The following is a 16,637-nucleotide window of genomic DNA, read 5'->3' as shown; positions in this document are numbered from 1 at the left end:
GAGGTACCCTGCTTTAGATTACAGGGTAAGGGATATGGAGCCAGGCCCGGTTACTGGAGTGCAGGAAAACGTGAACATGTTCATGGGCAGTGTGACGCTCCTGTGCCTTTAAGAAAGGTATTTTTAGTTATGTTCTCTGCCGTTATAAACAGGCGCTGAGTTGTCTGCTTAGTGGTCATTTTATTAGAGCTTAAATGGTTTAAATGGTGTTGTGTTTATTTTTACTCTGGGCCTTGTGCAGTGTCCAGGATTTTTATGACCCTGAATTGTTGAAGAAAGAATGATCGACAGGTTTTGGGCTGTTATCTGCTGTTTGAGTTCGGAAGGTGTTTTTCTTCAGGCTGGATGCAGAGTCCTCTCTCTCTCTCTCTCCCTTTCTGTCTCACACATAAGGACTCACTCTCTCTCTCACACGCACACTTACCTCTCTTGCTCTCTCTCTCTCCCTCACACACACACAAGATCCCAAGTGATTTGGGAAACAGTTCTGTCTTCAAGGTTGTCTGTGTGTGTGTCAAGATAGCTGCAGAATCCAACCAAAGGACTAAGTTCCAGCAGGACGCGAGCATTCGTATTTCCTGTGTTAAACCTGTGGCAGGTGTATGTTTATAAGGAGTTTGTTGTATTGGAACAGTGCATTTAGTTGTTAAGGTTTATACAATAACATCATTTTTTTTCTTGTTTGTAATTGGTAGAAGTTATTACTAATTTTTCTTACTCTATGTTAACTATATTCTGAAATAAACTTTGTTTGATCAAAGCTCCCGAGTGGGTCACTGGAATCACACCTGAAGTGAAACATCTCATTCTCACCCTGGCCAAATTCAAATTGCAAAACTTACAATCCAGACGGACTTCATAAAACACTGCGGAGATTCTGACCTGGATTATAACAGGAAGAATAGAAAAGCAGTGTGGCCAAACAGGCCATCTAAAATGGGCAATGTGTAAAGCACTCTGGGACAATTGGGCAAAAAGTAAAACCACAGGCTTCAGCCTAAAAGACAGAGACAAACCGGCTGCAACCCTGACGAGTGAATACACAGGAAATAGGGCATCCCAAAGACAATGGACGCTCTCTGGTCAAACAGACTTGTTCACCTTAACCCCTTATTTGGGAGGGAGGTCTGTGCCTCCAGCACCTACAGGCATGGCCATTGGGGACACACCCAGAGATCAGTGTGGCAGCACCTATTGGACTCTTATCGATCAGAGTGATCAAGTCCTGATCGATTGATTGACAAGAATCAGGAGACCGCCCAAAAAGGACACAAAACCAGGGAGGGATAAAAGCTGCTGCACAACAGAAGAAGCTCTCTCTCTCTCTCTCGCTCTCTCTCTCGCTCGCTCTCTCTCGCTCTCTCTCGCTCTCTCTCTCGCTCTCTCTCTCGCTCTCTCTCTCTCTCTCTCTCGCTCTCTCTCTCTCTCGCTCTCTCGCTCTCTCGCTCTCTCTCTCGCTCGCTCTCTCTCGCTCTCTCTCTCGCTCTCTCTCTCTCGCTCTCTCTCTCTCGCTCTCTCTCTCGCTCTCTCGCTCTCTCTCGCTCTCTCTCTCTCGCTCTCTCTCTCGCTCTCTCGCTCTCTCTCTCTCTCTCGCTCTCTCTCTCTCTCTCTCTCGCTCTCTCGCTCTCTCTCTCTCTCGCTCTCTCTCTCTCTCTCGCTCTCGCTCTCTCGCCGTCTCTCTCTCTCTCTCGCTCTCGCTCTCCCGCTCTCTCTCTCTCTCGCTCTCTCTCGTTCTCTCGCTCTCTCTCGCTCTCTCTCTCTCCTGCTCTCTCTCTCTCTGACCCCACGAACGAGCTACAACAACGGTGACCATCGCCAGCGACGACCAGCACGAGGAGAGCCACCACACCCGAGAAGGAAGGAAGACCAGAGCCAGAGTGCCAGACCAGACCAAAGGACCAGACTACACAGAGGACGTCCGAGACCAGCGCACAGATAAAGGCCAATATCTGCTTGGGTTCTCGCCAGTCACGCAAAGTTAAGTCAAGGTCTTGTATTGGACTTGAACTCTGGTATTTTCTGTGAAGATAACTTCTTGTTGGGTGGGTGGGTGATTATTGATTGTGTGTCTTAAATAAATATTGATTGAACGAACCAGATGTCTACTTGCAGTTATTTATCCGCGTATAACGGTTAAAACAGACTGTGCGGCAGGAACAACAGCAGCAAATTATTTAAATGGAGAGAGATTGCAGAATTCTGAGGTACAGAGGGATCTGGGTGTCCTGGTGCATGAATCAGAAACAGTATACAGAGACAGCAAGGCAAATGGAATATTGTTTATTGCAAGGGGAATAGAATATTAAAGTCGGAATGTTTTACTCTATCTATATATGATTTTGGTCTCCTCATTTAAGAAGGGGTATATTGGCATTGGTGGAAGTTCAGAGAAGGTTCTGTACCCTGATGGGTATTCATAAAGACAGCAGCAGAGCCTGTTGGTTCAAAGGGCTAACTCTGTGATAGGCTAAGGATTGTGGGAGCAGCAAAGAACAAGATGTGTAGCCATGGAACGAACATGAGAATTGATTGGACACTGGCTGTTGCTATACCTTGAACAAACAGTGATTGGACTGTCCTATGTGTTGTGTTCCTGAGAGAATGACGACCCCCTGACAGAGGCACCACTCTCAGAATGCATGACCAAAGAGACAGAGATTGATTAGTGCCTCTGCTTGGAGTAAGTGCCCGGAAACATGGATACTACCAGCAGGATCTCTTTCAGGATATCATCAGCAGTAACCCGGGATCGACCACTTTAGAAACAAGACCCCAAGTCTGGGATGCAGAGACACCAAAACAAAACCCATCAGCAGGGAATCTGATCCTTCACTTCACCGCGGAGAGTATCGCCAAGACCAAGTCACAAGTTTGGATATTTTGTGAAGTTTTGATACATTTTGAATAATTGTGTGGAACGTGTAAGTCAGAGGGTCGTTACTTTGTGTAAAATGAAGTTTGATGCCTGGTGTAATTTAGTGGTGATTTGGTCCAGTCTAATAAAGGAGATCCTCTGCTGTCCAATAATTCAAGAGTTTGAGTGTCTTTGTCCAAGTGTCAGTTGAGCTGAGTGGGGGGGGGGGGGGGGGGGGGGGGGAGGGGGGGGGGGGGGGGGGGGGAATGTTCCAGAGGGGGGGGAATGTTCCAGAGGGGGGGGAATGTTCCAGAGGGGGGGGAATGTTCCGGGGGGGGGGAAATGTTCCAGAGGGGGGAATGTTCCAGAGGGTTCCGCAGGGTTCCGCAGGGCTCTGTATTGGGACCTCTGCTGTTTGTGATTTATATAAATGATCTGGAAGAAGGTGTGACTGGGGTGATCAGTAAGTTTGCGGACGACACAAAATTGGCAGGACTTGCAGATAGTGAGGAGCATTGTCAGAAGCTACAGAAGGATATAGATAGGCTGGAAATTTGGGCAAAGAAATGGCAGATGGAGTTCAATCCTGATAAATGCGAAGTGATGCATTTTGGTAGAAATAATGTAGGGAGGAGCTATATGATAAATGGCAGAACCATAAAGGGTGTAGATACGCAGAGGGACCTGGGTGTGCAAGTCCACAGATCCTTGAAGGTGACGTCACAGGTGGAGAAGGTGGTGAAGAAGGCATATGGCATGCTTGCCTTTATAGGACGGGGCATAGAGTATAAAAGTTGGGGTCTGATGTTGCAGATGTATAGAACGTTGGTTCGGCCGCATTTGGAATACTGCGTCCAGTTCTGGTCGCCACACTACCAGAAGTACGTGGAGGCTTTGGTGAAAGTGCAGAGGAGGTTTACCAGGATGTTGCCTGGTATGGAGGGGCTTAGTTATGAGGAGAGATTGGGTAAACTGGGGTTGTTCTCCCTGGAGAGACGGAGGATGAGGGGAGACTTAATAGAGTTGTATAAAATTATGAAAGGCATAGATAGGGTGAACGGTGGGAAGCTTTTCCCCAGGTTCACGAGGGGTCATAGGTTCAAGGTGAAGGGGGTAGGTTTAACACAGATATCAGAAGGACATATTTTACACAGAGGGTGGTGGGGGCCTGGAATGTGCTGCCGGGCAAGGTGGTGGAGGCGGACACACTGGGAACGTTTAAGACTTATCTAGATAGCCATATGAATGGAGTGGGAATGGAGGGATACAAAAGAATGGTCTAGTTTGGACCAGGGAGCGGCACGGGCTTGGAGGGCCGAAGGGCCTGTTCCTGTGCTGTATTGTTCTTTGTTCTTTGTGGGGGGGGATGTTCCAGAGGGGGGAATGTTCCAGTTGGGGGAATGTTCCAGAGTGGGGGGGGGATGTTCCAGAGGGGGGGAATGTGCCGGAGGGGGGTGGGAGGAATGTTCCGGAGCCCATGTTAAATAATCCATTTGATTGACTCTGATACTGATTTGCTGCCCAGTAAAACTCCTGGACCAATCGCTCTGCCCTCACGGACCTTCCCTTGAAACTCCTCTCATTGATTTGTCTCCCTCCTCGAACATCTTCACCTCCTTCTTGTCCCTCCTCAATTTCCCTCCTTTCCTCAAATACTTTCTCCTTGCTCTTTGTTCCACCGGAGCAAGGGAGAGAGGAGCGTTTTGTGAGTACAGCTAAAGAGGGTAAGACAGTGATTATTTTACTTACTTTTTTGCGGGTTTTCGAGTGTTCGGGCTTTTAGAAGTTTAGGCTCGTTTTAGAAAAGCGGAAGTAGGCCGTCCGTGGGGCAATCTGGGAAGGCGTGTAGTTTGTTTTGAGCGCACGGGAGGTTTAAAAGGTAGGCCACAGTGTACAGCAGGCAGCGTCGGGAGCGGGCAGCGGAGTGAGTGGGAAGCAGAGTGTGAGCTGTAAGGGCTTTGGCTCACAGGGCTTTGGGGGACAGGGCGAGCAGGGGGTGAGTTTTAGTTCTTAGTTTTTAATTCTTCTTTACTTTTCTCTGTGTACCTTGGTAAAAAGGGTCAAATATGAGTGTGAAGCCAGTGTGTTGTTCCCAGTGTAGGATGTGGGAGGTCCTGGAGGCACCTGGCCTCCCAGACATCCAAATCTGTGAGGGGTGTGTTGAGCTGCGGTTCCTGAGGGACCGTGTTAAGGAGCTGGAACTGCAGCTTGAGGATCTTAGGCTGATGAGGGAGAATGAGGAGGTGATAGACAAGAGCTATCATCAGGTGGTCACACCAGGGCCACAGGTGGAGGCCAAGTGGGTGACGGCCAGGAAGGGTAAAGCTCGGGTGGTTGAGAGCACCCCGGTGGATGCGCCCCTACACAACAAGTACTCCTGCCTGAGAACTGCTGGGGGGGACAGCCCGCCTGGGGGAAGCAGCAGTGGCCGTGTCTCCGGAGTGGAGTCCGGCCCTGGAACTCAGGGGGCTAAGCAAAAGAGGAGGAAGGCAGTGTTAATCGGGGACTCGACAGTAAGGGGGTCGGACAGGCGTTTTTGCGGAGGCAGGCGGGAGTCTCGGATGGTGGTCTGCCTCCCTGGGGCCGGGATCCAGGATGTCGCTGGTCGAGTCCCAGAAATCCTGAGGTGGGAGGGAGAGGAGCCAGAGGTAGCGGTACATATTGGTAGCGCTGATGTGGGAAGGAAGGGAGAAGGGGTCATGAAAAGAGAGTATAGGGAATTAGGGAGACAGCTGAGAAGGAGGAAAGCAAAGGTAGTAATCTCAGGATTGCTGCCTGTGCCACGGGAGGGTGAGGGCAGGAATGGAGTGAGGTGGAGGATGAATGTGTGGCTGAGGGACTGGTGCAGGGGGCAGGGATTCAGGTTCCTGGACCATTGGGACCTCTTTAGGGGCAGGTGTGACCTGTACACAAAAAACGGGTGGCACTTGAATCCCAGGGGGACCAATATCCTGGCGGGAAGGTTGGCTAAGGCTACTGGGGAGAGTTTAAACTAGATAGGTTGGGGGGAGGGGATCGAGACGAGGTGACTGGGAGCGAGGAAGTTAGCTCGCAAACAGAGAAGGGTTATAGACAGTGCAAGAGGGAGGATGGACGGGGGACAGAGAAGGGGAGAGCTCAGACCAAAGGATTGAGATGTGTTTACTTTAATGCCAGGAGTATAGTGAATAAAGGGGATGAGCTCAGAGCGTGGATCGATGCCTGGAAGTGTGATGTGGTGGCCATTACGGAGACTTGATGTCTCAGGGACAGAACTGGATACACTAGGTGCCGGGATTCAGAAGTTTCAGGAAGGACAGGGAGGGAGGCAAGAGAGGGGGTGGAGTGGCACTGCTGATCAGGGATAGTGTCACAGCTGTAGAGAGGGTGTATGCTGTGGAGGGATTGTCCACAGAGTCTCTGTGGGTGGAAGTTCGGAGTGGGAAGGGGTCGATCACTTTGCTGGGAGTTTTCTATAGGCCGCCCAATAGTAACAGGGAGGTAGAGGAGCAGATAGGGAAACTGATCCTGGAGAGATGCAGTAATAGCAGAGTTGTTGTGATGGGAGACTTTAATTTCCCAAACATCGATTGGAATATCCCTAGGGTAAGGGGATTGGATGGGGAGGAGTTCGTTAGGTGTGTTCAGGAGGGTTTCCTGACACAGCATGTGGACAAGCCTACAAGAGGAGAGGCTGTACTTGATCTGATACTGACCAATGAACCTGGACAGGTGTCAGATCTCTCAGTGGGAGAGCATCTTGGGGATAGTGATCATAGCTCTATCTCCTTTATGCTTGCATTGGAAAAAGAGAGGATCAGGCAAGCTAGGAAAGGGTTTATATGGAGTAAGGGGAAATATGAATACATAAGGCAGCAAATTAGAGGAGTAAATTGGAAGGAGGTATTCTCGGGGAAATGTAATCAAGAGAGGTGGCAGATTTTCAAGGAATGTCTGTCTAGGGTTCTACAGGACAACGTTCCGAGCAGACAGGGAGGTGTTGGTAGGTTAAAGGAACCGTGGTGCACGAAAGCTGTGCGGGACCGAGTCGAGAAGAAAAGGAAAGCATATAAAAGGTTCAGAGAGCTTGGCGAAGATAGGGATCTAGATGAGTATACGGCTTGTAGGAAGGGACTAAAGAAGGAAATTAGGAAAGCCAGAAGGGGTCATGAGAAGGCCTTGGCAGGTAGGATTAAGGAAAACCCTAAGGCGTTCTATAAATATGTGAAGAGTAAAAGGATGAGACGTGAAGGAATAGGGCCTATAAAAGGTGAAGGCGGGAAAGTCTGTACGGAACCAGTAGGAATGGCAGAGGTGCTTAATGAGTATTTTGCTTCGGTTTTCACGGAGGAGAAGGACCTGGGTGGATGTACTGCGGGCTTGCGGTGGACTGAAAAGATTGAGTATGTGGACTTTAACAAAGAGGTTGTGCTGGAATCTTTGAATGGCATCAAGATAGATAAGTTGCCGGGTCCGGATGGGATGTACCCCAGGTTACTGTGGGAGGCGAGGGAAGAGATTGCAGAGCCTCTGGCGATGATCTTTGCGTCGTCGATGGAGACGGGAGAGGTGCCGGAGGATTGGAGGATTGCAGATGTGGTTCCTATTTTCAAGAAGGGGAATAGGGATAGCCCAGGAAATTACCGACCGGTGAGTCTAACCTCAGTGATTGGTAAGCTGATGGAGAAGATCCTGAGGGACAAGATTTATGAGCATTTAGAGAGGTTTAGTATGCTCAAGAATACTCAGCATGGCTTTGTCAAAGGCAGATTGTGCTTTACGAGCCTGGTGGAGTTCTTCGAAAATGTGACTAAACACATTGACGAAGGGAAAGCGGTAGATGTGGTGTATATGGATTTTAGCAAGGCATTCGATAAGGTCCCCCATGCAAGGCTTCTCGAAAAAGTGAGAGGGCATGGGATCCAAGGGGCTGCTGCCCTGTGGATCCAGAACTGGCTTGCCCAAAGGAGGCAGAGAGTGGGTATAGATGGGTCTTTTTCTAAATGGAGGTCGGTCACCAGTGGTGTGCCCAGGGATCTGTTCTGGGACCCTTGCTGTTTGTCATTTTCATAAATGACCTGGATGAGGAAGTGGAGGGGTGGGTTGGTAAGTTTGCCGATGACACGAAGGTTGGTGGGGTTGTGGATAGTCTGGAGGGATGTCAGAAGTTACAGAGGGACATAGATAGGATGCAAGACTGGGCGGAGAAGTGGCAGATGGACTTCAACCCAGATAAATACGTAGTGGTCCATTTTGGCAGGTCAAATGGGATGAAGGAGTACAATATAAAGGGAAAGACTCTTAGTACTATAGAGGATCAGAAGGACCTTGGGGTCCGGGTCCATAGGACTCTAAAATCGGCCCCGCAGGTGGTGGAGGTGGTTAAGAAGGCGTATGGTATGCTGGCCTTTATCAATCGAGGGATTGAGTTTAGGAGTCCGGGGATAATGATGCAGCTATATAAGACCCTCGTCAGACCCCACTTGGAGTACTGTGCTCAGTTCTGGTCGCCTCATTACAGGAAGGATGTGGAAAAGATTGAAAGGGTGCAGAGGAGATTTACAAGGATGTTGCCTGGATTGAGTGGCATGCCTTATGAGGATAGGCTGAGGCAGCTCGGTCTTTTCTCCTTGGAGAGACGTAGGATGAGAGGAGACTTAATAGAGGTATATAAGATGTTGAGAGGCATAGATCGGGTGGACTCTCAGAGGCTTTTTCCCAGGGTGGAAATGTCTGCTACGAGAGGACACAGGTTTAAGGTGCTGGGGGGTAGATACAGGGGAGATGTTAGGGGGAAGTTTTTCACACAGAGGGTGGTGGGCAAGTGGAATCGGCTGCCGTCAGTGGTGGTGGAGGCAAACTCAATAGGGTCTTTTAAGAGACTCCTGGATGAGTACATGGGACTTAATAGGATGGAGGGTTATAGGTAGGCCTAAAAGGTAGGGATATGTTCGGCACAACTTGTGGGGCCAAAGGGCCTGTTTTGTGCTGTAGGTTTTCTATGTTTCTTCCTCTCCTCCTCGATCCCCTTCCCCTCATCCTATTCACTCCCAATCACTCTCCCTTCCCCTCCACCCTTTTCACTCCCAACCGGAAACCTGGAACCATTAATCCGTGAGCTGCCCCATGTGTGGAATTCTCTCCAAGCCTCACTGGATTGGGATGATCCAGGCTGAAGATTCTGATGAAATTCTGCAGTTGGCTTTGACCCCCAGGGGTCACTAACTGGACACGAACCCGACGGAATCAGAACGAACCCAGAGACGCAGAAACATTTCCACGGGGAGCATGGTCTATTTTCACATTGATTTATTTGATAAACTTCTCAGTGATATATTAGCCGGCACAGGGCAATGGCACGATTCGCACACATACCAAAACATCCCATAATTTCAACATCTCAACATTTATCACAAAAATAACGGATACAGAATCGACAAAAGCCAAACAGTGACAACTCAACCTGCCAAACACAGATCGGAAACCCAACTCAGAGCCAGTACCAGCAGCTAGTCTCCCTCACACCCGGCACTGCTCCCAGCTCCTCACGCCCACTAATACCCCCCCCACTCCCCACCTCACGCCCACTAATACGCCCCCCCCTCACACCCACCCCCTCGCACCCACTGGTTTTTGATTTGATTTATTATTGTCACATGTATTAACATACAGTTAAAAGTATTGTTTCTTGTGCGCCAAACAAAGCATACCGTTCATAGAGAAGGAAATGAGAGAGTGCAGAATGTAGTGTTACAGTCATAGTTAGGGTATAGAGAAAGATCAACTTAGTGCGAGGTAGGTCCATTCAAAAGTCCGACAGCAGCAGGGAAGAAGCTGTTCTTGAGTCGGTTGGTACGTGACCTCAGACTTTTGTATCTTTTTCCCGAAGGAAGAAGGTGGAAGAGAGAATGTCCGGGGTGCGTGGGGTCCTTAATTATGCTGGCTGCTTTGCCGAGGCAGCGGGAAGTGTAGACAGAGTCAGTGGATGATCAAATCAAAATCAATAGGCGCAGGACCAGTTCCAGGACGCTGCACGTCACAGCGCGGACACTCTCAGTTATTGGACGTGATCTCACTGAACTCAGATTCGCCTTTCTGCCATGTTCCTTTTAACGCAATGCCAGTGTCAAAGGTCAAAACAACTGCCTGACACTCACGCGCAATATCCAGTGTCCACTCGCAATACCCAGTGTCCGGTACCCAGTGACCATTACCCAGTGTCCATTCGCTTTACCCAGTGTCCACTCGCGATATCCAGTGTCTGATACCCAGTGTCCATTACCCAGTGTCCACTCGCTTTACCCAGTGTCCACTCGCGATATCCAGTGTCTGATACCCAGTGTCCGTTACCCAGTGTCCACTCGCTTTACCCAGTGTCCACTCGCGATACCCAGTGTCCACTCGCGCGCAATATCCAGTGTCTGATACCCAGTGTCCACTCGCGTTACCCAGTGTCTGATACCCAGTGTCCACTCGCGTTACCCAGTGTCCACTCGCGATACCCAGTGTCTGATACCCAGTGTCCATTACCCAGTGTCCACTCGCGTTACCCAGTGTCCACTCGCGATACCCAGTGTCTGATACCCAGTGTCCATTACCCAGTGTCCACTCGCGATACCCAGTGTCTGATACCCAGTGTCCATTACCCAGTGTCCACTTGCGATACCCAGTGTCCACTCGCGATACCCAGTGTCCATTACCCAGTGTCCAATACCCAGTATCCGTTACCGATGCCTATGGTTTGATATGTGTAACTTTTCCATTCTGGTTCTGATTCCACCTCACCTGAGCTGAACATTACAGGTCAGTGGTGCCAATTCAGAAAGACCAGTTTGCCTGTGCGAGGCTGGGATTCTCACATGGTGCACACCCAGTTACTGGCCAAAGGGTTGGTCAGTCCGTGTGTCTGGAGGAGGTGTCCAGTTTGGGACTGCCCGCTGTGATATACAGGCTGCAGTGTAGCGAAGGTGCAGCATTGAAGGCATTGCCAGGCTGGGTATATCCATCTATCCCAGCTCAATCCCAGCTCAATCCCAGCTCAATCCCAGCTCAATCCCAGCTCAATCCCAGCTCAATCCCAGACAGTCTACAATCCCAGGAAGGGGCAGCCATGACCAATGGTACATTCCAGATCAATATTTAACAGCCCATAATAAGCAGAAAAAACCATCACAAGAGCAACAGGCCTGCAGTATCCATAGAAACACAATAGCAACCAGCATAGGCAGATAGATGAAAGCACCAATCACAGAGCACTCCGCACTGTAACTATGACGACAATATATGGAACATTTCTCGATGATGTCAGTGGGGGGGGGGGATGTGACACTTCCAATGTCTGTCACCAGATCGGGAATACCGCCTCCCCCTGGCCGCACTGAGAATGGCAGAGAGCCTCTCCACCCCGCTCACTCTGAGGGGGGCTTTGACCCCGGGGTGAAAGGTCACTGTACCGTCCAGTGTTACCTGCAGGGTGGGGGAGGGGAGTGGGGGAGGGGAGTGGGGGAGGGGAGTGGGGGAGGGGAGTGGGGGAGGGGAGTGGGGGAGGGGAGTGGGGGAGGGGAGTGGGGGAGGGGAGTGGGGGAGGGGAGTGGGGGAGGGGGAGGGGGTGGGGGAGGGGGTGGGGGAGGGTGTGGGGGAGGGTGTGGGGGAGGGGGTGAGGGAGGGGGTGGGGGAGGGGGTGGGGGTGGGGGAGGGGGTGGGGGTGGGGGAGGGGGTGGGGGAGGGAGTGGGGGAGGGGGTGGGGGGAGGAATGGGGAGGGTGTGGGGGAGGGGGTGGGGGAGGGGTGGGGGAGGGTGTGGGGGAGGGTGTGGGGGAGGGGGTGGGGGAGGGGGTGGGGGGGGAGGGGGTGGGGGGTACATGTATCCCGTGTCGCACTGTGAGGCACTGACCCCAGATCCATCGTCAGACAGGCGATAAAATCACTCTCACTCCGTCAACGGGGAGTGGGGGGTGAAGGGGGGGGGTGGTTTGGGATGGGCGGAGGGGTGTGGGGGAGGGGGAGGGGGTGGGGGAGCGGGGGGGTGAGGGGGGGTGGTTTGGGGTGGGTGAGGGGTGTGGGGGGTGTGGAGGAAGATGGGGGATTGGGAAATCTTACGCTATCTCTAACTGGGGCCCCCTGCATCGCTGCAATCGCAACCACTCCCCACCCAAGCCCCATGCCCCACCCTCCCACCATCCCCCCCACCCCCCCACCCCCTCTCTCCTGCGGCTCAATAGGGGATCCAGCTGAGGCTCTGGGGTGGACACTGCGGAGTGGATTCACTCTCAGGCTCCCTCTCCTACCTGCACCAATCCCAACCCATCGCCTTCTCCCCTCACAGGGACAGGAGGAGGCCATTCAGCCCCTCGATCATAGCCGCCTCTCACCCTGATACCCTAATTCCCGACAATATCTACCAGCTGACCTGCATCCTCAACAGCACCATTGTGGGAGAAGGTTCCAGAATTCCCCTCCCCTCTGTGTGAGCAAACACTTCCTGCCATTCCCTCCCCCTGCCCTTCTCAATGAGAGTTAAACTGGGTTCCCCTCTGTCCAATCAGGTGGGATTAACTCTCTTACTGTTGCTACCTGATTAACCAGTGGTGGGAAACCTCTTGGAATCCAGTTTAATCTCACCCAACCCCTGTCACAATGACATTGCTGTTGTGGGATCTTGCTGTGCGTACATTAGTTACCAATTTTCCTACATTACAACAATGATCATACTTTAAAGTTAATTCATTGGTTATAAAGCTCTTTGGGATGAGATAGGCGCTATAGAAATGCAAGGCGTCTTTTCAAAGACCCGCCACGCTTGATCTTCGACCCCCATCTCTGCCCCAAATCCAAGATCTGATCCATTCATCCCGGATCAGCCCCACCCCCTCGGGGGTTAGAGTGCTCAGGAAGAGTGGAGGGGGTGGAGGGGGTGGCGGATTGTCCAGTAGCCACGAGAACGAAACAAAACCTATTTCCCTTCAGTCTTCACCCAACGCTCTCCACTCTCCCTCGTGACGGCAGGTCAGAGGTTAAAGGTCAAAGGGAGAAAGGGAAACACGCACAAACACAAGAGATCACAGGTCAGCCCACAGAGCTGGGGGGTGGGGAGTGCGAGGCGGAGAGGGGCAGAGCTGGGGGTGGGGGAGGAGCAGGGCTGGGTGTGGGGGGAGGGGCAGGGCTGGGTGGGGGGAGGGGTAGGGCTGGGTGTGGGGGGAGGGGCAGGGCTGGGTGTGGGGGGAGGGGCAGGGCTGGGTGTGGGGGAGGGGCAGGGCTGGATGGGGAGGGGCAGGGCTGGGTGGGGGGAGGGGCAGGGCTGGGTGTGGGGGAGGGGCAGGGCTGGGTGGGGGGAGGGGGAGGGCTGGGTGGGGAGGGGCAGGGCTGGGTGGGGGGAGGGGCAGGGCTGGGTGGGGAGGGGCAGGGCTGGGTGGGGGGAGGGGCAGGGCTGGGTGGGGGGAGGGGCAGGGCTGGGTGGGGGGAGGGGCAGGGCTGGGTGGGGGGAGGGGCAGGGCTGGGTGGGGGGAGGGGCAGGGCTGGGTGGGGAGGGGCAGGGCTGGGTGGGGAGGGGCAGGGCTGGGTGGGGGGAGGGGCAGGGCTGGGTGGGGAGGGGCAGGGCTGGGTGGGGGGAGGGGCAGGGCTGGGTGGGGGGAGGGGCAGGGCTGGGTTGGGGAAGGGGCAGGGCTGGGTGGGGGGAGGGGGAGGGGCAGGGCTGGGTGTGGGGGGAGAGGCAGGGCTGGGTGGGGGAGGGGCAGGGCTGGGTGGGGGAGGGGCAGGACTGGGTGGGGGAGGGGCAGGGCTGGGTGGGGGGAGGGGCGGGGTGTGGGGGAGGGGCTGGGTGTGGGGGAGGGGCAGGGCTGGGTGGGGGAGGGGCAGGGCTGGGTGGGGGGAGGGGCAGGGCTGGGTGGGGGGAGGGGCAGGGCTGGGTGGGGGAGGGGCAGGGCTGGGTGGGGGAGGGGCAGGGCTGGGTGGGGGAGGGGCTGGGTGTGGGGGAGGGGCTGGGTGTGGGGGAGGGGCAGGGCTGGGTGGGGGGAGGGGCAGGGCTGGGTGGGGGAGGGGCAGGGCTGGGTGGGGGGAGGGGCAGGGCTGGGTGGGGGAGGGGGAGGGACAGGGCTGGGTGGGGGCAGGGCTGGGTGGGGGAAGGGGGAGGGCTGGGTGGGGGGAGGGGGAGGGGCAGGGCTGGGTGTGGGGGGGAGGCAGGGCTGGGTGGGGGAGGGGCAGGCCTGGGTGGGGGGAGGGGTAGGGCTGGGTGTGGGGGGAGAGGCAGGGCTGGGTGAGGGGTGGGGCAGGGCTGGGTGTGGGGGAGGGGCAGGGCTGGGTAGGGGGAGGGGCAGGGCTGGGTGTGGGGGAGGGGCAGGGCTGGGTGGGGGGAGGGGAAAGGGCTGGGTGGGGGGAGGGGCAGGGCTGGGTGGGGGGAGGGGCAGGGCTGGGTGGGGGGAGGGGCAGGGCTGGGTGGGGGGAGGGGCAGGGCTGGGTGGGGGGAGGGGCAGGGCTGGGTGGGGGAGGGGGAGGGCTGGGTGGGGGGAGGGGGAGGGCTGGGTGGGGGGAGGGGGAGGGGCAGGGTTGGGTGTTGGGGGAGGGGCAGGGCTGGGTGGGGGGGGCAGGGCTGGGTGGGGGAGGAGCAGGGCTGGGTGGGGGAGGGGCAGGGCTGGGTGGGGGGAGGGGCAGGGCTGGGTGTGGGGGAGGGGCAGGGCTGGGTGGGGGGAGGGGCAGGGCTGGGTGGGGGAGGAGCAGGGCTGGGTGGGGGGAGGGGCAGGGCTGGGTGGGGGAGGAGCAGGGCTGGGTGGGGGGAGGGGCAGGGCTGGGTGTGGGAGGATCAAATATGAAGGTAGGCTAGCCAGTAACATTAGGAATGATAGTAAAAGTTTCTTTAAATACATTAAAAACAAACGGGAGGCAAAAGTAGACATTGGGCCGCTCCAAAATGACGCTGGTAATCTAGTGATGGGAGACAAGGAAATAGCTGAGGAACTTAATAAGTACTTTGCGTCAGTCTTCACAGTAGAAGACATGAGTAATATCCCAACAATTCAGGAAAGTCAGGGGGCAGAGTTGAATATGGTTGCCATCACAAAGGAGAAAGTGCTAGAGAAACTAAAAGGTCTGAAAATTGATAAATCTCCGGGCCCAGATGGGCTACATCCTAGAGTTCTAAAGGAGATAGCTGAAGAAATAGTGGAGGCGTTAGTTATGATCTTTCAAAAGTCACTGGAGTCAGGGAAAGTCCCAGAGGATTGGAAAATCGCTGTTGTAACCCCACTGTTCAAGAAGGGAACAAGAAAAAAGATGGAAAATTATAGGCCAATTAGCCTAACCTCAGTTGTTGGCAAAATTCTAGAATCCATCGTTAAGGATGAGATTTCTAAATTCTTGGAAGTGCAGGGTCGGATTAAGACAAGTCAGCATGGATTTAGTAAGGGGAGGTCGTGCCTGACAAACCTGTTAGAGTTCTTTGAAGAGATAACAAATAGGTTAGACCAAGGAGAGCCAATGGATGTTATCTATCTTGACTTCCAAAAGGCCTTTGACAAGGTGCCTCACGGGAGACTGCTGAGTAAAATAAGGGCCCATGGTATTCGAGGCAAGGTACTAACATGGATTGACGATTGGCTGTCAGACAGAAGGCAGAGAGTTGGGATAAAAGGTTCTTTCTCAGAATGGCAACCGGTGACAAGTGGTGTCCCGCAGGGTTCAGTGTTGGGGCCACAGCTGTTCTCTTTATATATTAACGATCTAGATGACGGGACTGGGAGCATTCTGGCCAAGTTTGCCGATGATACAAAGATAGGTGGAGGGGCAGGTAGTATTGAGGAGGTGGGGAGGCTGCAGAAAGATTTAGACAGTTTAGGAGAGTGGTCCAAGAAGTGGCTGATGAAATTCAACGTGGGCAAGTGCGAGGTCGTACACTTTGGAAAAAAGAATAGAGGCATGGACTATTTTCTAAACGGTGACAAAATTCATAATGCTAAAGTGCAAAGGGACTTGGGAGTCCTAGTCCAGGATTCTCTAAAGGTAAACTTGCAGGTTGAGTCCGTAATTAAGAAAGCAAATGTAATGTTGTCATTTATCTCAAGAGGCTTGGAATACAAAAGCAGGGATGTACTTCTGAGGCTTTATAAAGCACTGGTTAGGCCCCATTTGGAGTACTGTGAGCAATTTTGGGCCCCACACCTCAGGAAGGACATACTGGCACTGGAGCGGGTCCAGCGGAGATTCACACGGATGATCCCAGGAATGGTAGGCCTGACATACGATGAACGTCTGAGGATCGTGGGATTATATTCATTGGAGTTTAGGAGGTTGAGGGGAGATCTGATAGAAACTTACAAGATAATGAACGGCTTAGATAGGATGGACGTAGGGAAGTTGTTTCCATTAACAGGGGAGACTAGGACGCGGGGGCACAGCCTTAGAATAAAAGGGAGTCACTTTAGAACAGAGATGAGGAGAAATTTCTTCAGCCAGAGAGTGGTGGGTCTGTGGAATTCATTGCCACAGAGGGCTGTGGAGGCCGAGACGTTGAGCGTCTTCAAGACAGAAATTGATAAATTCTTGATTTCTCGAGGAATTAAGGGCTATGGGGAGAGAGCGGGTAAATGGAGTTGAAATCAACCATGATTGAATGGTGGAGTGGACTCGATGGGCCGAATGGCCTTACTTCCGCTCCTATGTCTTATGGTCTTATGGTCTTATGGGAGAGAGGCAGGGCTGGGTGGGGGGAGGGGTAGGGCTGGGTGAGGGGAGGGGCAGGGCTGGGTGGGGGGAGGGGCAGGGCTGGGTGGGGGGAGGGGCAGGGCTGGGTGTGGGGGAGGGGCAGGGCTGGGTGG

At 53.6% G+C, this 16,637-nt stretch overlaps 1 protein-coding gene across 1 annotated transcript in view; it reads left to right on the top strand.

Moving 5' to 3' along the window:
- LOC144499965 (interleukin-1 receptor type 2-like) overlaps window positions 1–16,637 on the top strand; it is a 1,647,203-nt gene that overhangs the window by 770,864 nt on the left and 859,702 nt on the right. The window lies entirely within an intron of this gene.

Source organism: Mustelus asterias, chromosome 10 (assembly GCF_964213995.1).
Source record: "Mustelus asterias chromosome 10, sMusAst1.hap1.1, whole genome shotgun sequence".
Classification (NCBI taxonomy): Eukaryota; Metazoa; Chordata; class Chondrichthyes; order Carcharhiniformes; family Triakidae; genus Mustelus; species Mustelus asterias.
Note: the sequence above shows the minus strand (reverse complement) of the source record. Positions and strands in the feature narration are given on the sequence as shown.